Source organism: Parasteatoda tepidariorum, chromosome 4 (genome assembly GCF_043381705.1).
Source record: "Parasteatoda tepidariorum isolate YZ-2023 chromosome 4, CAS_Ptep_4.0, whole genome shotgun sequence".
Taxonomy (NCBI): Eukaryota; Metazoa; Arthropoda; class Arachnida; order Araneae; family Theridiidae; genus Parasteatoda; species Parasteatoda tepidariorum.
The window spans coordinates 85721414-85747537 of NC_092207.1; the positions used below are offsets into that span (position 1 = coordinate 85721414).

Here is a 26124-nt window from a genome sequence, read left to right on the forward strand (position 1 = left end):
GAATCTTATGATCTAATATATTACTTTTTTGCGATTTTTGGATTCAACGAAATCTTGTATTATGCTGTCGAATTCCAAACTACGCAAAATGTCGTATTCAATAGACATAAGTGCGAGCGATGCCAAACGATCTTGATTCATTGTTGAACGCAAATAATTTTTTATCAATTTTAATCTGGAGAAAGATCTTTCTCCTTCTGCATTTGATCCAAGAATCGACAAATATATTCTTAATGCAATGTGAACGTTAGGAAAAGTATTCACAAGTTTATCTTTAATTTGAGCCTTCAACATTTCTTGTGCAGATTTATGCTCATACAAATTTGAAAATAGTAAAAATTCATCTACAAAGTTTTCCTCTAAATCGGAAGAGTAAATTTTCACCAAAAATGGTATTATCGATATCAACTGCAATATCGGCAGTATGTCGGTATTGCAGATAAAGTTAGATAAACAAATTCGTAAATTAAAACCCATATTAATAAAAATGTAAAAAAAAATATGCAAGAAAATTTTAGCGGGGAAAGAGGGGAGGAATGGGAGGGGGCAAAAACGGCTATGCCTAGGGCCTACGAAAGGTATAATCCAGCTCTGTGCCTAGGGCCTACGAAAGGTATAATCCGGCCCTGTGTACTCTCATCCATATAGAGGAAGGGGGTGTTGCTCTCATTCTATAAACGAGACATCATCGATCTGAAATGGGGTGAAGTGCTCATCCAGTAGCACTATAGTAAGAAAGGTGATCAACGTTAAAAGTGGGATGTAGAGCTCATTTCCCCTCTTATTTATATACTATGTAAGTTCTATAGTATTCTAGAAAAATGAACCATTTGATCTTAAAATAGGGGTAATGTAGACAGTGCTTCCGATGATATTGTTACTGGATATTCCCTCACTCGCGCTGGTGTATTGAGATAGGCACCATCCTGTAGCAACAGATTCAGAGTTGAAGTAGTAGTAATACTTTATTTACGTCGTACTAGATCTAGACAGAGAAATATCGCTTGGGATGATTCAAAGACGTGCCATCACAATTTTGATTTTCTGCTGAGGGAATAACTCATCCGCTTCGGTAGTCAGACGACCTGAGTGCCAAGTCGAGAACTTAGCGAAAACAGTTGTGTTACAGTTTTGTGAGAACCTATACTGTGCATCCTCGGTCCCTTCACAAATTGGTCACTCTTCTTCTCACTGTACGTTGACAGTGATGGTTGATTTCGGAGATCTACTGGGAGACGTGTTTTATGATCAGTAGACTATGTGACAGCAGGAACTTAAGAAAACGCACGCTGCAAATTTCAAGGAATTGAAAACTACATTGAACATAGATCCAAAAGAAAGCGTCGTAGAAATTTTAAAAAAAATATTTGCGACATTTAAATTCGAAAAATATTAAGAAGAGAGAAAATAGGTTCTAGCCATGGAACCGGTCTTCTTCCTAGATGGCGTACTCGACTGTGATGAACTTCCGGAAGTGCAATCAATCATAGGAAGTGCAATCAATCAATCAAAAAAGTCTTCAAAGAATAGAACAACTACTGAGTAAATTTTTCAACGTTTTTCACAAATAATAACAATTGGTTTTAGGTTTTGCGGACGTTAATAGATTAAAATGTTTGAGCTCATATCTTTTTAAAACACAAAGTTTAATAAACAAACAGTCAAGTAAAAAAAAAGTTATATCAATAATGCAATTTTCAGCTAATTCGATTGAGATTTTTTAAAATAGTTTTGCTGTGTAATTCCATAATTGTTCATATAAGCTCTCATGGTAAAAGTTTTCTTTTCCTTTCTTCTTTCTTTATATGAATTTTATTTATATGTATAGAGAAAATCGAGCTTGTTTTTTGAAATCAGTTTGTATAATGATATATTTCTGCTTAGCATTTTGACTTTTCCTTTTCAAAAACTGGGCAAAGCAAAGTTTACTAAAATGCTAAGAAGTTATTCATCATATTCTTGACTCATTTATTAAAAAATATATATTTTGACGAAAGTACCTGAAAATTGGTTGCAAAAATAAGATATAATTTAATACGTTTGTCTTCACCAACTTCACATAACGTTTACAAATCAATAAATCTAGTGGCACTAGTTTTTGTTAAGGTCATGAAAGTGCAATATATAGGGTCTTACAAAAATTCTTACTGTTTAGCACAAAAAAAAAAAAGAATTAAATAAAAAGATTACACTTACAAACAAAATTTCTAATAATTATGATTAATGAAATTGAAATTAAATTTTAAATATAACAACAATAAGATTAATGAAGATGATAATGAAATTCAGTAATGCCAATAGAATTAATAAAAATAAAATAACTTATAACTATTAATAAATTTAATACTTATTATTTCGGATTTTCATTTTCTCCTGAAAGCCATTTTTAAAAAATAATTGGAAAAATTTTAGGAATATTTTAACATTTTTATCTCTATTTAATATCAAGAAAGATTTATATATGCTGGAATGTAGTAAGTTTTAGTTGATTATAAAGCAGTAAGTCAGGTATCGCTAAGTTGCTTCACTCAATGTGGTTTCTCTCTGACACAGAAACATAATTATTATTATAATTTTTTACTTTGTACTTTTAACTTATATAAACTTAGCCTTTCATTTACTAATGATTACCAACTGTTCTATTTCTTTAGGTTTCTATTAGGAAGCTTTTAGTCTTACGCAATACGTGATGTGAAGAAGACAGTCATCAAGTCAATTTGAACAAGATATTATTACTATACTTTTAATTCAGGTAATTTTACTGATATCTTTATCATATTATTAATTTTGATTCATACTCGATGGTTATGATTAAAAGTACATTTATTGAATTCCAAAAGGAACTTTTATTTTGTTGGTAGTTTAAAAAATTCATGTGAAAATAATTTTTACTTATTTTAAAAGAACTGATGTAGTATACATTTAGAAAAAGTGACATTACTATTCGAATGTGAGATATTTGAAGATATATTACTTTCTAATAATGTCACCATTTGTAAAATCCTTTATTCTTTAAGGAACTGTTTAGATTTCTATAAATCAAATTTGTACTTTAAAATATTTATTATTATTTATTAAATTTTGTATAATTCCAGTTACTTGTAATTGATTCATTATTGAAATGTTGCAAAAGTTTAATTTCACGCAAGTTTCTGCCTTTCTGTATCAGTTTTTTCATGGAAAACAAAACAATATCCTCAAAATAATTAAATGGAAAAAAAAAAAATTGCTAGAAATTGTAAAAAACTTCAAGTTACTACTATAGATATTAAATTTTACACTGTATACTGTATAGATATTAAATTTTAATACTGTATAGATATTTTATTTTACACTGTTACAATATATTATATTTAAAATGTTAAAAAAAAAAAAAATTTACTACATTTTCCTTGCTATTTTTGATGAAATTGTGTAAAGTTAGCAAAAATATATATCATCCTAATTGAAACTAAATTTCAAAGTCATAATCATGAATTCTTTAATGTAATAATATGGGGAAAAAAGTAGTTGGAGCATCTGTATGTTTAAATATAATCACAATACATTTATTTAAGAATATTCTTGTTTCAAAAACAATATTTGCATACTTTTTATTGAAAAAATTACTAATTGTAGAACTATTCCACATTAACCCTCTCTGGTGTATCAAAACATGTTATGAACACGGTTTAAAGAAATATAAAAGTTATACTTGCTTCATATTTAATCTATGTTGATCCAATGCAGAGCTAGTCCACAGTGGAAAATACTATGGGAAAAATCACCTTTAAAGTTGTAGGTCTCTTCCAACACAAGTGAAAGAAATGGAGGAAACTCTTTCTAATATGAATATTTTACACAGTTTATAATTTCATTGTAGTTTAAATAATAGAATTAATTTCGATAATAAATATGTACCTCTTTTAAACATGTGAGAACTAAAAGGTAGTACGTAGTTGAAAAAAATAGATAAGTTGAATTAATTTTTTTTCCCTTTTCGAAAAAAAATAAATAAAAGCAACTGAGGTCTTTGTTATATTTTACACAAATAAACTATAGTAAAACCTTATTTCATAATAATAAACTTTTAAAATATCATAATCAATTTTTGATGATACTACTAAATTAACAAATCAGATGCTAAACATATACACTGCTACAAGTGTCATATTGAATTCTTCATTACAAATAGCATACTAATTTTTTTAATCAAACTCTGTTAAGCATGAATATTAAATTCAAGTAATGTGATTTATAAATTTTAAAATGTAGTTTCTTTTAACTTTCTGGAACTATATTGAATTTAATTTGTTTATGTTTAAGCTATACTTATGGATAAAATAATATTTTTTTCCAGGCAAACTGGAAATCCTAAGCTAATGTATATAGAATGCATCAAAAGTTAAATAAAAATAAGTTTAGTTGTTCGGTTTTAGTTCTTTAAAAACAAAATGCTTAATTTAAGCTCCAGTTTCTCTCAAGTGTCACTATTCGTTGCAAGTGCACTTTTGTTGACCCATCTGAATGTAGTTCCAGTAAAATGCTATCTTTTTTTCTATCTCTAGGGTTGCACTCAGTGATCACAATGAATTACTGATTCAATGCTTCAAGTTTGTTAGCAAGGGACAGTAAGGAAAGGAATGGGGCACCTAGAATTTTTACTACAGATCTTTGGAATCGCTGTTAATCCTTTTAGATAATACGAGATTAGATATCAATCCTAATGTACGGCTGATTGTGCTCCGGAAAAAATCCGGTTTTTCCACTCACCGTGATCCGGAAGTTTCCAGAGATCAAAGGTTCAGATGTTTCAAAAAATCATTGATCACAAAAGTTTTCGGAAATCAAATTTTCAAAGGTGAAACTTAAGAGCACAGTTTATTTTATTTATTTGTAAGGGAGAGCCAAAGAGATACTTTATAATCTTATATTCATGATTAATATTCATTTTTTATCAGTAAATAGTTATTATAATCATAAACTCAAGAGAGAAAGACATATTTGTAAATTTCAATTACTTCTCCAGGTCATCATAGGTATGTGTAAAATTTTAAATATATTTTAAGTAANTATATATGTAGTTACAGTAAGTTCAAAGTGTAATATTTCTGCAAATTGCATCATCCGTCATTATGTAATACTTCGGAGAATTTAATCGTCTACTTCCTCATCGAGCAACGCCAGCCAGACGACAAAGGAAACCCCCTGTATCCACCGGCTCTTTTCCATAGAACAATCTAATTTCATATTCAGGGGTCTGTCCAGGCCAAATTTACTACCGTTTAGCGGTACCTTCACAAATTCAACTTTAGGGAAAACGGTAGTTTCACAAAATACTTTTTCTTAAAATTTTATTTTTGTATCCCACAAGAAACGATAAATCCATATTTTTGTGTTGATTTTTTAATATTATTTTTAATTTTCGCAAATTATGTCTAAATTTTCACAAAATCGATATCTCTCAGAAAAATCTAGACAGACCCATGATATTCGATTTGGCGACCCTGCGAGTAGGCAGCTCTCCCCGGTCATGATATCACTGTTAAACTTATTTCCTTTTTTCTATTAAATGTTAAGATGGATTATTAAATTATTGTCATTATTTCCTCTTATGCTCCACAAAGTCCTACATATATATATATATATCAAGCCATTAGAGTTCTCTAATACTCATTGACAACTCTAAATTTAATTGTCATAAAAAAAAAGTTTTTTTTAAACCCATACTGTAATTTTTGATGAAACATACAGTAGAAATATTATCTAAAACCTTTCAGAACATACATTAAAAAAAATTTATTTTAAAAATTTACATTTTGAATAATTCTAAGACTTTGCCAGTTCCCTATGATTTCTAATTTAAGAGCCAATTATAATAATTTTCAGAAGAGGTGTCAAAATCTCCTTCATCTAATGTTAAATTACTAGTAAACTAAATTAGTAAAATATATAATTCTTAATAACAGTGTTGTTTTGATATGTTTGTCACATCTTTTTTGTTTCTCTTTTAGTTACTGATCAAGAATTGTATCGTAATGAAAATGGAATGAGAATAATCAAGTCTTTTGAACCTCAAGTTACAACTGTTAATCTGTAGTATTAAAATTATTTTGTTATTTTTGAATTCATTTCTAATGATTCTTATTAGAAAATTAGCTCTTAATTCAAACAACCATACCTTTTTATATGGAGTTATTTTTAAACATCCGTATGAAACATTTTTGAACTTTGTGAACTTAGTTTGTGATTTATAGTAGTTCTTACTTTTATACAAGCGGTGATATTGTTCCTGTAACACAAGGTATTTAAAGTTTCTATTGCTCAAGCATATTTAATCCTTCAAGGTGTGATATTTCACATTTATTTGCAGATTAAACAATTTTATTCTTATTTAAAATTAATATGATTTCTATGTGATATGATAAAAAAAAACTTTTTAATAATGCATTAGCTTACGTTTGCAAAATTATATGCTTATAGCTTGTGTATACAATCTGTAAATACCGATCTAGTCTTCTTACTGTAGCAGGTGCAATATCGGTTTTCCAAAATGAATGAACCTATGAAGTGTAAAAAAATACGGTTTAAAGACCATATTGTTAATGGTGAAAAACCCTATTCTTGCGTCATATGCAATAAAGGATTTGCAAAAAGGAATCAACTAGCAAATCATAATTTTGTTCATACTAGGGAAAAGCTCCATTATTGTACCACATGCAATAAAGGTTTTTCATTCAAGCATCAATTAACTAATCACAATCTCGTTCATACCCAAGAAAAAGCTTTTTCTTGTAATGTATGCCGTAAAAGATTTTCGCAAAAGATTCATTTAAAAATTCATAGTGCTGTTCATTCTGATGAAAAACCTTTTTCATGCATCGTGTGTAACAAAAAATTTACACAAAAAAGTAATCTTACGTATCACTTACTTCTTCATACTGGTGAGAAACCTTTTTCTTGTAGCGTATGCAATAAAGGATTTTCCCAAAAAAGCAATCTAACTCAACACTCTCGTCTTCATACAGGAGAGAGACGTTATTCTTGTAGTATATGCAATAAATCATTTTCACTTAAAAGTAATCTAACTCAACATCTCCTTCTTCATACTACTGAAAAACCTTATACCTGTAATATATGCTTTAAAGATTTTTCAGAAAAGGGTAATTTGACTAAGCACAGTCTTGTTCATGTCAATGAAAAAAATTTCACTTGTAGTATATGTGGCAAAAGTTTCAAAAGAAAAGCTTACTTAACCAAGCATCAGTTGCGTAGCCAGAAATGTCTGGAAGGGTCCTCAAATCTCAATAGACGGAAATGATGCAATATTGATTACATTTAGCTATTTCTCATAAATGATGTTGTCGTGAGAAATTGCTATGATGAAAATAAACTTTTTTGCTATTAATAAAAGAATATCTATGGACATAAAGTTATAAACATTAAACCCGATACAAGATCATTATGAAATAATTTAAAGTATACTACTATAATTAAGAGTATCATTAGCTGCAGCTTAATGGACTTTCTATGAAAGCCTTGACTCCGTAACCAAAACGATTATCCTTATTCTTTCCAATATATATATGTAAAAAAAATACAGTAAAAGCTAGATGTAACAACCATGTAATATTACATAAATCCACTGTTAGCACAAGTATTTAAGTCACTGTCAAAATGCTAGTATTAAAGGCACAAAAATTTGTATTTATAAGGAGCTCTAACTTACTATCTTTCTGCTATTGGGAAAGTTTTTTTTAATTTTTTTTACACCTTAAAATAGGAATATTATACAAAAAAATGGAATTTTTTTTTTCTGGTTTAAATACAGAATAGAGAAAAACAAACATATTTCCCTTTTATATTTAGTCCTTGCTACTTATTTAGTTGTGTGGATTACCACTGGTCAAGTTATATCTCTCTATTTTTTAAAGATCCTGTCACACATTTCAAAAGAATGAGAGTTTTGATGACCAAGTATCAACCATGCCTCGATGGTTTAGTATTGAAATCATTTTATCTTATCAATGATCAAAAGTTATGCTCATTTTTTATCGTTTAGTTAGCAAAAGCTCCCAGTTCTGTCTATACTTGGTAGGCTAAAGCAGTCGATGAATGCATTTTAAATCTAAATAGTTGTTCAAAGCAAACAGGAAAAAAAATGAATGTATCTATTTTAGTTTTTTTTTTTTAATTATTACTGCTGTTCTAGAATTAAATCAAGCTCACTATACAGGTCTCCTACTGGACTTTCACTGTATTTTTTTTAATGCTGCAATAAATACCCTTTGCTCATTCATTAACACTATGCGGTCCGCATATATTTAATGATAAGTTTGCCATGTAACCGGTTCTATGTAACTTGCTCCGCTTTGTAAAATAGTATTTTCTAGTGGTAGCGAAATTTAAGTTACTTTTAGCTTAGTATTTTTCATTATAAGTCATTTTTTCACCACTAAATATCAAAAATTATAAGTATGATATCAAATGCAACGTTAAAGCATCTAACTGCTGGTTACTATATTAAAAAGTATGCGTAACTATCTTTCTTTAAGGAATTTTACTATATAATTTGCTACCACTTTATTAAAATTATTCCAGAAAGCGGAGCAGTTGGCCTCCCGGTACTCTATTGTCCCTTGACAAAGTGAATATCAGGTTGCAACACGCGACATCTATGTGTTGTCACCGGCCACTAACGTTTGGCTTGGACATGGCACCAAAGTGTTGTCACCGGCAGCTAACGTTTGATTTTCACGTGACAACACGTTGGTGTCACCGGACATGAAAGTGTTAATAAAGTCTAAATTTTAAATAAAATAACTTAAAAAAATATTTTCAGATGCAAGTGATTCTTTTGAAATATGAATAGTTTATGATGACATATCATTCAAAGCTGCCAGCTCTCCTGAAAGAAAAAAAAAAATCTGACTACCCCAAATTTTGAGGTGATCAGAAAAATATTCAATATGTTTTAAATTTTTTTTTCTTCTTTTTTTATTTTGAACATTCACATAATCTTTGTTCTTATTTGAAGGAGAAAAAGCAAAAAAACTTTGTATCAGTCAATCTGCAATTGAAATACTTGGATACATAAATAAAATCAAGAAAATGCTTTTGGTGTTAAAAAAATTGCAAAATTGTTAAGATAATGCTGACTCAGCTTGTCATTCCTAACTCGAATGCTAAATCCAAATGGATATTCAGCAAAATAAACTCATCTTTAAATCATCTATGTCTAATAAAAATTTATTATTAATAAAAAATAAAATAAAAATTTAAAAAATACTGAGTGTTTTGAAGTAGAGCCTGATGAAACATTTCTGAAAAAGGTAAAAGAATTCGACACATATGTAAAATTACGTAATTTCAGGATGACTGAAATTTATATAAAACAAGCTTTGTAAATATTTTATCTCTGAATTTCAACTGTAAATACTACATTACATTTTCATTCTGTTGAAATTTTGTAAATATTTTCATTGCTTAAGCTTTAATTGTAAATGCATTTTAATTCATTCAAATTTTTGTAAAATTTTCACCTGGTGCACTTTAATTTTTATTGAATCAAATCCTTGTCTTATGGATATATTTTTTTGAAGAAACAGATTTAAAATGATTCATTTAAAAAAAAAAAAATGCATATCATAAAATTTTAATACAGTTAATATTTAATCATATTACTAAACTTCTTAAATTGACATACCTGTAATTTTCTATTTTTCTGGTTTAAGTTGCAATAACAGTTAAAAGGAAATTGCAAAATTACCCTTTTATGCCATAAATCGTGCCATACAGAAAATCTTTCAATTTTTGATTCTCCTATGTTGGAAATTATGTCATTTTTCCATAATTAGCATTGATAATAATAAAATTTTACTAAAGGCACACTAAGAGGTCAAAAAATGTTTCAGTTTTTGCATTATGCAATGTTTAAGGTTCAGAAAAAAAAAACTACTTATGCAATGTGTTAGGGTGAGTCTTGACATATCACGGCTTTGGCAGGTCTTTGATTATCTATGCTTCACTTAGGCACGATCGGGGTGCACTTTCATCGATGATGTCCTAATAATTTGGAATCTGAGAAATAGATTCATAAGACTGTGACGTAAACTATGTGTACTTAATACTACATAAATTATTTTAATTTGTATTATAGATGTCTTGATGAAGAATTAATGATTTTAATATAAAAAAGGTGATAAGAATCTGAAGGGAAAAAAATTTTTTTTAACGCATTCAAACTATGTCACAATCAATGGGAAAGAGATCTCATTCTGGGGAGTTTTTTTTTTTTAAACATCTAAATCTGTTGTTGTTTCTAATGTTATTTGCTAATACCAGCAAGCTTGCGTGGAGAAAGCGCATTTTAAGACAGAGGGTGCGTTTCTTGTTTTTCAATGGTATGGCCAAGAATACGACTTCAGCCACACACACTGCTCTCAGCCCGTTTATAGGGCCGACTCATTCATCATCCACAGATCGTAATTTTGACCTAAACCAGAGAAGGAACGATCTGCCAGTCAGTACCCCCAGAGGTTATGATTTGTAATAGGAACCTGGAGGACTTTGTGATCCGACAGATTTAGCGTGCACCAGTCACCACTTACTACACGTAGAGTTCTCACAATCTCTTTGACATGGGCCGAACGCTTCACCAACCAGGCTATCCCGGCCCAGGCTCGTACATCTAAATCAATGCATATAATAAAATAAGTAAGTTATGTGTATATCTGCATACCGAATTGCGATTTTATCATTGGCATGAGCCGTGGTGGCTCAGGGGATAGAGCATTCGCCTTCCAATAAGGTGCACCGGGTTCAAATCCCATCAATGGCTGGTGAATACGAATACATTATATAAAAATATACCTAATTATAGACCATTTTGAATTTTTAAATATGTTCTGAATTTTTATATCTAATATGATCTGAAGTATCAAAGGCATTGTTATTATTTGTCTGAAAATTTGTTTTAATCATTCCATGTTTAGTTATAATTGTAAAGTGTCGAATAAAGACTATATTTATCTTGTAAGTTTTTCTTTATTTTCAGTTTATCTTTTCGTTTAATTTTTTTTCCGCTTCATTGTGTATCATTGATTTGATTAATTATTACTCGCTAACTAGAAATCTATTTGTAGTTCTCTAAACTAGAGTTAAACAATTAAAGTTTCTGCACGGTTTTTTTGTGTGCATGGTAATTTTAAATGTTTAATTCTACCTCTGCTTAAGAGCATTACAAATAGATTACCCTCCTATGCACGTATATCGTAGACTTCATGGGTTTTCTTTCTATGAATTTATGGATTTGGCTGGTTTTAATTCATATATTTTCTTAAAATGTCATATATTGACTTAAAATGTCATATATTTTCTTGAAATTGTCATAAGGGTGAAACCAGTCAAGTTGACCTTGTGTGTAAGTTAACTCCCGCCCCCCCATCCGAAATCAAATTTATCCCATGAAAAAAAAAAGTTAAAAGGTAATTTCTATTTTGAATGTTGAAGATTGAGATAAATCAAATTTGGATTTTTGAATGTTAGTAAAATTCTTTCAGAAGTTGTCCACATAATGAAATCAAGAAGAAAAAAAACCTAATTCTGTGCTATCTAAGAGAAAAGGTCGTGGAAATTTTAAAAAATATTTTTGGCAAGTAAATATGAAAAATATTAAGGAATAAATTCTTATACAACTGTTACACCGAAGTCAAGCATCACTGGCTACGGTCAGTGTGCGGGTGGGTGACCACTTGGATCAGTCTGCGTAGGGACCGAGGGTGTGCGGTATTGATCCTCGTTAAACTGTGCTATCGTAAAGTGCTCGACTTCGCGCGCAAGTCTTCGGGTTACCGAAGCGGGGGTGCCATCACCTTTGTAGAGGATCAAAATCGTNCCTCGTTAAACTGTGCTGTCGTAAAGTGCTCGACTTCGCGCGCAAGTCTTCGGGCTACCGAAGCGGGGGTGCCATCCCCTCCGCAGAGGATCAAAATTATGATGGCATGTCTTCGGATCATCCTCCGGGATGTTTCTCAGACCGTCGCCAATAACCCATTGTGCAGCTCCAGTGCGACGTAAATTAACAACAACAACTTATACAACTGGGGAGAGGGGAGGGTCTTCTCCCAAGACGACGTATTTGAGCAATGTTATCGCGAAATCTCTACACTGACCATACATTGAGTTAGTAAGTTGAGTTATATGACACTGATATTTTCCTAATCTCTACGTTTTTACCTCTGGTCAAAAAATAAGTAATTTTAACTACTGAAATGAATGAACATATAAAGCATTGCTGAATGTTACGAAGTCATAGTGTCTGGATGCTTTTCAATGCATTTTTCTTATTAAAAAGAAAAAACTCGTAAAAACACGGTTCACAGTAGAACACCGAAGTGACCGGTTCTTGTTAAACCGTTCATAAAGAGCTCGACTTTACACACGCAAGTCTCTGTTGCATTAAGGCAGGGAAGCCATCCCCTTTGTAGAGGATCAAAATCGTGTTAGCAAATCTTCGTATCAACCTCAGGAATGTTTCTCAAACCCAGGGCATTAACAGCACCGACGGTCAAAGCCCCCCCCCCATCTAATTTTTTTTCAAAATTAAGTTTCTCTCTTTTTTTTTTAAGTAGGAAAGAAATTTTGCGAAGATAGAATTGCAGAATTTTTTTTTTGTAATGGCTTGTCTACTTTAACATAAAGGGAAGGGTGAAAAAAAACTATTTCCCTCGGTGAAAAGACTATTTCCCTCTCTCAAAGGAATAAACAATCCCCATAGTTTGGTCAGGAGTGCGATCCAAAGTTTGGACCTCATAATGTTAATGCTCGAGAAATTTTTCACGCATTTATGAAATTTGCTTATGCAAAGATAATTCCATGCATAAAATAAATTTTAGTTAGTATTTATTATTTTTCATTATTTTATTTAATAATAGACGAAAAAATTTTGAATTATTAGGTATACTATTTCTTACATAATTTTAAAGTTAGTAATTTTACATGGCGAAATACAAAGTTTGGGCAAAATCAATTTAATAGTTCCTGAGAAATCAAGTTTTGAAAAAGTCGTACTTTCAAAATTCGATTTCTCAGGTCCAAACTTTGGATCGCTTTCCTGACTAAACTATGAGGAACATATTTTCCAGAACTTAAAATATCGTCTGAACTAATTAGTTAGCATAATAGCCTCTCGAATCATTAAGGTGGAATCCTAGAACCGAAAGATCCGATCATTAGATCAAAAATTATTCAGAGTGGTCCTTTTTTTTTTGCACACTGTGCAGTGAGACAGAAAAAAAATAACAGAACACCCTGAATGTCCTTTGATCTAATCATCGGATATTCACGTTCTAGGACTCCATCTTAATAGGTGGTGCTCTCAGGACTCCATCTTAATAGGTGGTGCCCTCAAACAAGCTAATTAATTGGTGCAGACGGTATTATAAGTTATGAAAGACACAAAAAAATACTTTCTCTGAATAAACATAACTTTTTTTCAACGGATTCAATTTTCTAACCCCCAAAATATAGGGGGTAGCCGCTATCTGGGAAATGTTGTCCCAAATTATTTGGTTAGGAGAGCGATTCAAAGGTTGAACCCTTTAATGTTAATTTTATTTATTACATATTTTGCCATATCTCGAGAACTTTCTAAGTAAATTGAAGATTTTTTGCACGCAATTATAAAATTCGTTTATCCTTTATTTATACATATAATTATTTCAGGAGTTTGATGGAGCAGGATCAATTTGATGAACTTGCTTTATTGTTTATTGAAAATGAAGGCAAGAGAAATAAATTTTAGTTTCAGATTAATAAAAAAATTCTTTATAAAAATTTATGCTGGGCAATTTAAAAATTGCTGTGATTTTGTTATTAGTTTTTTAGTTTATATTAATTAACAACAGATTAGCAATTTTTAGTGGACTGTATTTCAAATTATTGATGCATTTACATTTTGCATTAATTGTATATATTTTTTTTTCATTTTATATCAATTTTTTCTATTTACCTTTTTTTAAAGTTTTATTCCAGTGAAATCTTTCTTACAGCTTTTTTCTCAACAAACTTAAGTTTACAAATCTATACTTAAGTTTACAACTAGAACCATTAAGTACGTTTAAAAATCTGTATTTTAAATATGTGTTTTGTAATTATTTTTAGGTGTCCTGGAGTCATACACTTAGATGTGTTTTGTAATCAAGAAGGAATTTTTAAATATGATAACATTTTATATTCTAGTGCTAAATTTAAGGCTTTCAATATTCTGTAATACTGTTTATATGTGAGCAAGTAACTTATTTTTTATAAATATATTCGATAATATGATACATAAATAGTTAAAATTGCGATTAGAGATGGAGTACAGAAACTTTTAGAAAGGACCCAGGCCAAAAATTTGTGCCTCAGGGCCCCGAGGTTCAAAGTTATGGCACTGATCAAACCGTGACCAACATCCCATTATGCAGCTCTATTACGGCGTAAATAAGCAACCCTATTACTAATTAATTCTGAAATCAAAAATTCATTCTGTCTGTTGAGACCAACTCAGAAAATTCCTGCTCGCTAAGAAAAAAATGAACCATAGAACCATTCCACCTTTATAAGAAGGGAGTTTGGAGTTCAAGGGGCAAGTACAAAAAATGAATAATGCTCTATTGAATAAATATGTGCTATTTTCTTAATGTTCATCGCTTTTTCTCTTTCACATTGTGGGAAATACTATCGCAAGGGAGCATTTTTACCAAATGCGGTTGCCGCACCTCTAATTAACATTGAACGAGTAAGGAAAACTGATTTACGTATTTCACCAATCAGCAGGAACTTTAATATCTATGCCAATCAGATTCGCATATTTTATCGATGGTGCTCAGAGATTCGCCTTTCGCTCAGTTGTGTCGTCTGTTCGCCCATTAATAAAAATATTTTTACATGTAAGCTATAAGATAGACTTTTTCTAAACTTACTACTTCATGCTGTCTATCATGACCACACAACAACTTTTGTTTTGTTGTTATGGGAACTGATTAAGTATTTGAAGTGAGCTTTATTGTAATTATTAGAATATAAAGTCGTCAAGACTAACAAAAATTAAAAACCCGGTCAAAATAGACAAATGCTTTTAAGAAACCTATATATTAAGGGTGTATTTGTCGAGAAAAACATATAGATTAGGATTTTAGCACAGTTGTCAAGTTTTTTGGAAAGTTGCATTTTCCGTGAGTATAAAAACAAAATATTGCAATAACTCTTATAATCTAATTTATGTTTCTATCTTTTTTATACTTTTATTTCAATGATTATTTTTATATGAAATTTTCTTGTTCGAGGATTATTCTGAGGTTGTGAGTGGTATGTGGAAAGTGAAAGTGTGGAATTTCTCACTCTGAAATGTATAAAATTTTTAAAAACAAATATAATGTATGTAATAGTATGAAATGAAAAAAACAAAATTGCTTTTTAGTGTTCAGCCTTTATAAAATTGAACCTTTCCTTTGCATGCAATTTATTGACAGTCTCACTATCCTCAGTAATTTTGGTGTTACCTTGTTATTGTAAATAAACCTGTAGATGCCTGCAAAAGAGGTCACGAAGACTCTTTCGAGCACCCCTCATTAAATTTAATAAATTATAAATTGAGCTTATTGCATGTCATGTTGAATCTACTTCTATTCTAAACCGATTACATTATAGTTTTGTTTTCTGGAGTTTACTTCCTGTTTCAGTTTAATCTGTCAGCATAAGAAAAAACAATTATAACTTCACTTCTAGAAAATGAAGTAGAATTTAAAGGGTTTTAGAAAACTAATGAACTGGAATTCAATTATGAATCATAAAAAAAGTTGGGTGGATAAGTAAATAATTCCAAGCAATTCAAGCAAATGAAATCATTATGCTTTTTGCTTTCGAGTCTCATATAAGAGTGCACAGGGAATAAACATTTTTTATTTTATGGTCATTAAATCCTACTCATGTTACTCATTTTTTAATTCACAGACTAATAACAATCTTATCCTTATATTTCTGATTTTTTTTAAAAATTTGTAATGCTAACGAGAAATACCTACCCTTAAAGTGAAGGAAAGATGCCTAGAAAAAATTTTCCTGCTAAAATCGTCTCAAATTAAAGATGGTCCCTTGGCATTAAAAAAATTTTCTTATTACGGAACTATTCATTTTTCTTGGGTTCATTAAAAACTGAAAATTAAAAATAACTGTAAATTATGCTTCTTTTCAATTAAAGGCAAAAAAATGACTTATACATCAAGACGACTTAAGCGCCAGGAGACGTATGGGAAATTTTTAATGAAGGTTTATGGTAAGCAACTAGAACTATTTAGGTTATCTTATTCTAAAGATCATTTTGACACTAACAAATAATTTATAATTCACCTAGTTTCGATCAAGTTCTTTATAAATAATCCAATCTGGTTTAATTATTTTGATTCTTATTTCCCTGCTTTTATATAGAAATCATATAATTAAGTGTTTTCACAGCCGGAATTCCATCGAGCGCACTTAAGAGGACACATCGTATGATGTAAAATTTGACAAAATGGGCATCGTAGTCTGTAAGTTACACTTTATATCTTTTATAACACGTAGCTAACAAATCTATTCATAAAAACATAGATAATTAATTTCATTTTTCGCAGTGTTTTATCTCGTTGGGGGCCTAAATCTGGAGGGCATTGAGATTCATCGGCTCCAAAAATCAATTCAACGATTGAAGAAAAGATTCATTGCCGACCACGGTGCTAACTGCGAGTATTGCAAAACTCACGACACCACCAATTTTGCAGCAGATCAGAGCACTTCAGAACTTACAAGAAGGCCAAACTTCCACGGGCTCTCAGACGACCTGATGGAAAAGGCTTTCAAGATAGCCCGAATCCTCCAGAAACGGGAGGAGGAGGCTGCCGGCTCCTCGCCCAACATTAACCCGTGCGAGGAAGCTGAGTTCCCCGGCACCAACCACACCACCCCGCCATCGCCTGTTGCTGGCCCCTCCTGGGGTCCCTGATGTTGCGCATATGCTTCACGATGCTGTGCTGAAAACCCACGATTTTTAATAATGTCAACAATGTAAATAAACAGCAAAATAATCCAAAAGAATAAAGCATTCTTGAAAACTTTAAAAAGGTAGTTCTTAGAAAAACGCGTTTGATATCTAGCATAAGAATATTCTTTTATCAAATTGATAGTTTTTGACGAAGAGATTAACTCATCAACCAAAAATCTTAAAACGATCGATAAAATTAAAAGAAAAAAGATGAATATATCATGCGCAGGTAGAAAATTTCATGTGTAGTAATTTTTTTGTTTAAAAGCAATATTTTTTTGAAACGTAACATATCTACAACTAAAATATTTTGGTTTCATGCTTATTATGTATTAGATAAAACTAAATGTTCAATAGGTCATTCAGGGATATAAAAGATCACTCAGTAATTATGGAATCATAAAATTGGAATTATAGAATTTGAATTAAATTATTTTATGTTCATAAATTCGAGATGGAAAATTTCTGATAAAAAAGGGAGATCATTTCTATTATACGGTGACCATCACTGATTTCAATTGTCTTACACTGCAAAGTTATTCTTGGTTAATGTTAAATTATGAAAGTATAATCGAACATGAAGACTGAAAAAATTTTTCTCCTGTCCTTTGTAATTTTATATTTTGTTACTTGTAGTATAATAGTACAAATATATTTCGTGAAGGAGAAGCAAAGCCTTATCATCTGTGAAATAATAATATTTTTTCCCTCTTTCTATAAAATTCAAGAGTAATTCAAGCTTGTGGTAAAACATAAATTATATCTTAGAAAAGAAATTATTCTATTAGTATCTATATAAACCACATTTTTTGCAGAGATATGTGAACCACTGTACTGCCGCATTGCGTAAGGTGACCAAGGTCTTCAGAAAACTAAAAACTGGTAAAAACATTTTTAAAAGAACATTCGAGAACTCAGATCTTTTCTCTTCCAGTTATTTAAAAAATTTTTAGAGAATCTCTGCNATTCCAACTCTTTTCTTGTTTCAATAAATTTTTGAATCCATATTGAACTAGACTGGAAATCAATCAGCTGCATTTCAAATTCTTCAATTCCAACCAATCGAATTGGGGCAAGTTCAATTTATCAAATGAAGTCTCATCAGGGTACATAATAAACTTGAGTGTTTCTGATAATTCTCTGAACTGGGAAAATCTTGCTGAAAATTTCTTGATTGAAGAATCAATAACAGAAATAAATCCTTCAGTGACTTTTTCTTCGCCAGGTTTCTCATGTATATCTAAATCGTTGATACTTTTTTTCAAGTTTGGAAAATACTTGTAGTTTCTTGTAATAATATCGTTCCTGAAAACATGCAGTTTAGCATCAAAAGCTCGAATGAGATCTATCAAGACGATAATCGTTTTATTTGTGCCTTGAAGCTTCACATTCAATTCATTGAAACGCTTGCATATGTCTGTAAAGAACATCAATTTTGAAAGCCACATAACATCCAACAACTGTGGGCATTGCTCAATTTTCCCCTCATTTTGCAGAAACAGTCTGATTTCTTCCTAGCAATCAACAAAACTTTGAAGTACGTTCCCGCGGCTCAACCAGCGAACATTATTATACATCAGTAAGCCATTATACACCGAGTTGACTTCATCCAACAGAGCATCAAACTTTCGCTTATTTAAGGCTTGCAAGGAAATGAGATTTACTATTTTTGTGACTACCGCCATTTCATCATCAAGAAATGTTAAACCACTCTTAGCACACAAGGCTTGTTGGTGAATGAGGCAGAGGAATTCAAGAATCGAGTGCCCTACGTATGTTTGAAATAAACTTATGAAACCAATTTTTTTGCCCACCATACTTGGAGCACCATCAGTTGTTACCGAAACAATTTTTTTCAAGTCAATCTCTTTCTCAATGAGCGAATTTTTAACAGCCGTACAAATATCTGTGCCCTTTGTAGTTGTTAGCAACGATGTTGATGCAATCAATTCTTCCTTAATGACGTTTCCTACACAATATCGAGCAAAAACAGCTAAGTGTGCAGATTTAGTGATGCCAGTGCTTTCGTCAAGACATAGCGATATAAAAAGAGCGGAGTTAATGTCAATTTTTTGTTGATCTGTTACATTTCCGGCCAATTTTAATATTCTTTTTTTTTATTATATTTCTAGATGCGCTGAATTATCTTATCTTTGTTATCGAAATCATCAAAAAGTGAGGGCACGCATGCTAACCAGGCTTCCTTCAAAAACTCTGCCTCTTGAAAAGATTTACTATACCGAGCAATGATATTTGCAGCCGAGTAACTTGCCACACTCGTATGACAATTTTTGCCAACATATTTAATCATAGAAGTGGACTGTTTATTTCTGTCTTTCATTGCACTTGCAATTAATTCCTTTTGCTCTGGTTCGCTCTTTTGACTAACGAATTTGTGATTTGTTTCAAAATGCCGTTTAACAGACGATGTTCTACATACCACTGTTCCAGACAATAAAAAACACACTGCTTTGTCGCCTTTACTAATCATGTCATATTTCTCTGTCCATCGAGTTTAAAATTCTCTGATATGCTTACTATTTTGCTCTTTTGTTTTCCTTGCTGAACTAGCCATGTTAAATAACAGTTTAAAATCGCAAATATAACACAAATAAACTTTAAAATACAAAAAAAAAGTTGTGTCAACGAAATTGGACTATTATGCTTTGCGTAAACAAATAATGCGTCACTATACTTCGTTTCACCTCAAGCTTTCACTACAGGGAAAGGTAGGAAATATATTACTACGCTTTTGAAAAGTAGTTCTTTGCTATTTTGGAATTAATTACAATTTGAAAGTGCCTATAAATACAAATAAGTGTTGCATAATAAGAAAAGTTAATCTTTGAACATGTATTACAAGTTTTATCATGTTTAAATGTACTTAATTTATAAATACAAGTACCTTCTCGGGAAAGCGAATGTATAAAGAAAATGTTTTAGTTTGGTGACCAAGAGACGAAAGGATGAAAAATTTGCGCGTTGGCTATGCATTTACTCTGGCGAGACCAACTGTTTCGAGTCTCCTTATTGCCTTCGCTTAGGCGTCGTATTATCTCCTGTGCAGTTTTTGTTTCGCTTTCACTCGCATTGCTTAATTGTTCTTTTGTTTTGTTTTCTATTAGTTATTATATGCTAATTTTTTTGCTAGTTATTTATTGTTAGCTTGCTTTTTGTGGTTATTAATTGATTTTTTTTTTGTTGCATTAACTGTTAATTTTTTATAAATAATTGTTAATTTTTTTTGGTTTCTTGTGAATTATAATTCAGTTGTTAATATGCTTCATAGTGAACTTTGTGATTGGTAGAGAGCCCAAAATATTGTGACGCGTGCCATTGATGGCACGCGTGCCACTGGTTCGCCATCCCTGCACTAGAGTCACTATATTTTCTCTAGAACGTATTTTGAAGTAATATTGAATTTGAGAGAAATGCCTTGATTAAACTAATAGAAAGGGTACTGAGAGAAATTATTTCTTTAAAAAAATGTGCATTGCGAATCATACATTTTTTTCTATTTAAATATTCTCTACCTTCAGAAAATGATTTCANGCTTGGAACTATTAATAAATTCAAGAACTAAAAAGAAGAATTTAAAATTTGGCATTTCTTAAATATTAGAAATGAGCTAAACAAAACTTTCAAAACTTGTAACTGCTAGCAAACTCTAAGTCAAGAATTACTGTTATTTTGTCAAGTTAAAAATTTTTATTCAATTGAAAAAGCACATTAGACAAAACTTAATTACAAACAAAATTGCATGTTCAGTAGTCGGGGTCACTGTGCCGAAGCATACGATAGCAAGTGACTAATTTTGCGCATTTTTCATTGCCCAGTCTCATTCGCATTTTTATTGCCATGTCTCATTTCTGTGTAAAATATTGAAAGCAAAATTGGTAAAAAAAAGTTTATTTTATGAGACTTTCTTTTTATGTGTTTCTCAAAGCAAAATTTTATGAGTGACAGTAATCAATCTTGACATTCTTCAGTAATGTAATATGCCAAACAAAATGATGCTTGGAAATGTTAAAAATTTTGTTAATATTTTACTTCAAATAGTATGTTTTGATATAATCATGTTGGGAAAATGTAAGAATCTGTTCTTAAATATCTTTTAACAAATTTTTTTCTAATTTTATTGCCCAAAAACGAATTAATTTTAAATTATAAGTAGTTAAACTCAAATAAAAATACAGTTTTACCAAAACCATGGGTTTTTGACAGAGGGTTTTTTGACGTTACGGTAAAAACCGTCATGTGTCAAAAACTTGCCAACCCTGATAATAATAGATAACTAGTACTCATAATTATTTCTTGCAATAACTATGAATTGAAACTGAATAGTTATAATACAACATATAATATTTGAGTTTATAGTATCAATAGTGCCATATTTTTAGAAAAGCATGTTAATAATTTTGGGTTCATTATTTTTTTATGGTATATAATTTATAATGAAAGTATTGTGTCTGATTTATCTAATAAAATGTCTTCAATGATAAAAAAAGAACTTGTTCCAGGCTTTTGTCAGAATTTGGTAGTTTATGACAGTTTTTGATTTTAGTAGAAGTTTAATAAAGAATTGCTTGTTAAATTTAATATATGCTCTCTAAAGCAGAGTTTTATGAAAGTTTTTTTAGCAATGAAAAACCATTTTAAAAATTTTGTTGCTAAACCTGCTCAGTAAATAATCCTAGGATCTCAATAAATCTGAAGTCGTAACAATTGAGCTTCACATTGTATTCCTTACAAGTACTTATTTTATTAATACTGTTAAAAATTATGCTGTTAAAAAAAGTAAGATAAACTATAGAAGTTAACAAAATTCTATTTAAGTTGAAATTTATTAATGTTATTTTAAAATCTTATTTATGTTAAGGTGAAATCTTATTCATGTTGATATCATTTATTTTCTTGCAGGTGTGTCCTTCTTTTTGTTACATAATTCTTCCTCTTAAGAATATAATGGAAATCATGTTGCCTTATTTTTCTATTTGTAGTTTTTATTGTGCTAATGAAAACTCTTTTCATAATACTTCGATAAAAATTGTATAGATTTAAAATAATTCATACTGTTGAAAACGTTTTTTGTAACAAATGCCATACAGTATTTCAAGAAAGTTCAATCTAATTGTGCAAATTTTTGTTCATACTATTATAAGTCCTTATTCTTATAATCTAACTTAAGCATTTTTCCTGAAGTTTGTTCTTGACTTTTATTGTCTTATTGTTGTAAACAAGAACCTTATTTCTGTGCGGAATCCAATAAAAATATTTCTAGAGAAGGTAATTTAATGGAGCACAATATTGTTGATAATATAACTGATACTGAAGACAAACTTTTTTATTGTAGCATATGCAACAAAAGTTTTTCAAGAAAGTATTGTCTTATTAGTCACAGTGTTGTTCATACTGGCGAAAAACCTTTTTTATGTAATGTATGCAATAAAAGATTTTCAAAAAAGGACCATTTAATTACACACAATCTTATTCACACTGGAGAAAAACCATATTCTTGTAATATGTGTAATAAAAGATTTTCTCAAAAAGCTTATCTAACAAGACACTGTCTTGTACATACTGGAGAAAAACCTTTTTTATGCAATGTATGCAATAAAAGTTTTTCAGAAAAGCGTTATCTAACAATTCACAGTCTTGTCCATACTGGTGAAAAGCCTTACTCTTGCAATATATGCAATCAAAGATTTTCTCAAAGATATAGTTTAACAAAACACAGTTTTATTCATACTGGTGAAAAGCCTTATTCTTGTAGTATATGCAACAAACATTTTTCGAATAAGCATTATCTATTGAGTCACAGTCGTTCTCATGTTGACGAGAGTGAAAGAAGTTATTCATGCAATGTATGCAGTAAAAGATTTTCTCGAAAATATCATCTGACTGAACACAGTGTTGTTCATACTGGAATAAAACCTTATTCTTGTAGTATATGCAAGAAAGCATTCTCACAAAGGTCTAACCTAACGAGGCATACTCATACTCATGCTAATAAAACTCCTGCCTGAAATACAAACAAATTAAATCTAACTAAGCATCATGTTCCTCATACTAATCAGAAGTCTTTCTTGAATGACAAAAATTGATTTTCCCCCTAATTTTTTTTTTACTCAACAATTTCTTAACATTGGTAATATGTATGATTTTTTTTTTTTGTTTTTGTTAAAGCTTACATATTAACAAATTTTGCAAATAATTCATTCTAATTTATTTAAGCAAAAGGTATTTAAACAAAAACTTTTCATTTTCTTTATTTACTCTAACTTTTGTCAATTTAATAAAACAAAGCAAATAAATTTTCCAAAAAATGCAATAAAAATAGTTAAAATAAAATTTCTTAAAAATGTAAAGAAATCAAAATATTTCATTTAAAAATTGGTTCCTAACTTGTAGCACAAAATAGATAAATTTTAATATCTGAGCTTCTAGAACCATTTTGCTTTTTATGGATTTCATACGTGGAGGAAAAATGAGTGTGACAAAACGGAAAATATTCTTGAAAAACAAAGTTAAATTTTAAACAGAGTTTGTTGTTAATTTTTTGTATCCCATTTGCCTTTGTGACATAGTTTGATATACAATGGGGCATGCAAAAAGGACGCTTTACAGAATCAAGCATTGCCTTCTTTATTGTGAAAAATCTTACTCTTGTAGTATATTGAGCACATGCTTAAGTCTAATTTAGTACTACTTTGACTTGTAACATTTGTTGAAATTCTTTAAATATTTGTATAAAGAAATGTTATTGAAATTGACACAGTATTATACCATTCTCGTCAAATAGCATATTTTTGTAAAATATGCAGCTAAGATTTTTTTTTAAAAAAAAAGAATGACTGCTGTAATGGATTAGTCTTCTTATTCTTATGAATACATTGTAAAAGTTGTTAAGAAGATTATATTATCTTTTGTATATTCTTAATAACTACCCTTATCACTTTTTTATGATTTCTAATGCATATTCTCCCTTGTTCTTCGATTGACGAAATATTGTGATAATGAGAATTGTGTTTATTCGCACTGGAAGTATAGTGTAGCTTTCAGGAGAACTCCTCCAGACACCCGTCTCGCGTCGTGACGGATACTATGGTTACGAGAAAGGTCACTTCGAGTAGGGGTGTGGGGTTAATAGTTTTGTCTAAATCTTAGCATAGGTCGTCGTGAGTAAACCAATCGACACCTTCTTCTTCCATTTCACCCCCCTTAGAAATGTGCTCTACCTTATTACCATTGCAGCAGACAGCCGCAGACTTTCAGTCTGGAGGAGTTCTCCTCAAAGCCACACTATTGTTAACTTACTTTAAATAGTCATTCTGAAAACTTTATCTAGTCCATAACAAAATGCAATATAGTTATAAGTTAATATCCTCATTTTAATGGTTGCCTATATTCTACTTTCTTGTTTTTCAAAAAAACACTGGTAGTTTGAAGCTCCTTTCCTCCTCTATTTTCAAACCAAGCTTCAATAACTACAGTAAGAATAAAAAAAAAAAAAATTAAAACAGGGAAATAAAAGATATGTGTGTTGGCAAGACAGCACTTCATCAGGGGACACACTGCCTGCCAACACACAGGAGCCTTTCTGTAGTCCGTGGAAAAACCGAAACTGACAGTGCCCCGAGTTTCTTTTTGTTTCATTTTTTAAGATTTTCAAATAGAAATCAGCACTTGATTTATTTATAATATTTTCTTACTGATTTGGCAATATTTTATTTTGATTTGGTTATTCTAACTGTAACTATTTTTATTTATAAGTGGGTGTATCATTTTTAAGTCTTACTATGTGTTGTGTACTTTGAAGTTGTGTTTGCTGGTTCATTATTTTTCTGTGCTTTTCAATTCTTAAATGATTTTCTCTTATTTGTCTATCCATTATAGGGCCCCGGGGCACCACAACACACATATCTTTTATTTTCTGTTGGCGCTTTTCCATTTTGATTTAATGTTTTAATTGTTAATTTACCTTTTTGTCTTTTCCTGTATTTGTAAATAAGATTTATTTCCTGATTACAGTAAGAACAAATTTACTTTCAATTATAAAACGAAAGTAAAAATGCTTAGATGAAAGAAAGTTAAAAATTAAGGGAATAATCCAAATTTTTATAAAGAAAAAATTCCACATAAAAAAATAGTTAAAAAAGAAATTCTTAATCTTTTAAAAAATGCCGTAATAGGGTCTTAGGCTTAGGCCTTTGCAATAATTAGTTTAAAATATATCGAAAAACTCTTATAGAATTCTTACTTAATGTGTTCTGGGTAGAAGACCATTCTCTATAAGAGATCCATGTATTCTCCTAAGATCCACATGAATCTTAAGAGGTTACAAAACAGAATCTTAACAAAATGGATCTTAGGAACATTTTCAGTTTTCAGTGCAAGGAAATGTTAAAAATGAAAAGTTGGAAAATTGACTCTTATAATGTTTTGAAAAAATGATTTATGTAATTTTCAATTTGATTTTATTAAATTAAAGAGTGCATTGGGAAAAATGCAATTTTTTGTTATCTTTTAATTTTTGTCATTTTTTATGCCTTTTCTTTGCAGTGTTCCCTTTACTACAAAATGTGATCATTATTCATCCTAGTCTTTATTTTTTAAAATTAGTGTGTGATTTTTATTCAAGAAAAGATATATTTTGAAGAATTATACTGTAGATACATTGAAATAAATGTCATTTTATTTATGTTGTAAAATGTTGTTTAAATTAAAAGAAGAAAAAAGACTTGTTTATTTCTTGGAAAGTTGTTAGAAATTTTATCCCTCACATAAATAAAATGTAGATTTCGTATATACTCGGGTTTTTAAGAAAATAATCCAGACCACGTGGGGTTTTTCGTGTTTTTTCATGGAAAAAAACCCCCTGATAACTATAAATCGACACATAATTTGCTTTAAAGTTAATGAATGGAAGCATTGTCATGAAATCAAATGCACATGTTGTTTTGTAGCACATGCTCATTTGTGTTTTTCAGCGTGTTAATTCTTTATCTTTTAAAATGTACAAAACAATTAATTATCCACTTTTATCTTCATTGTACTTTTTCCTTTTGAAATGAATGAAAAAG

At 30.3% G+C, this 26124-nt stretch overlaps 1 long non-coding RNA gene and 1 other non-coding gene across 2 annotated transcripts; both read left to right on the forward strand.

Annotated features, from left to right (window-relative positions):
• The first annotated feature begins 1492 nt into the window (after positions 1–1492).
• Positions 1493–11017, forward strand: LOC107444062 (uncharacterized). Its single transcript, XR_011636651.1, has 3 exons — positions 1493–1771; positions 2652–2752; positions 5994–11017. It is a non-coding gene; the product is annotated as an uncharacterized protein (transcript).
• Positions 11018–14369: 3352 nt separating this feature from the next.
• Positions 14370–25781, forward strand: LOC107444077 (uncharacterized). Its single transcript, XR_011636652.1, has 2 exons — positions 14370–15197; positions 21962–25781. It is a non-coding gene; the product is annotated as an uncharacterized lncRNA (long non-coding RNA).
• The last annotated feature ends 343 nt before the right edge of the window (positions 25782–26124 follow it).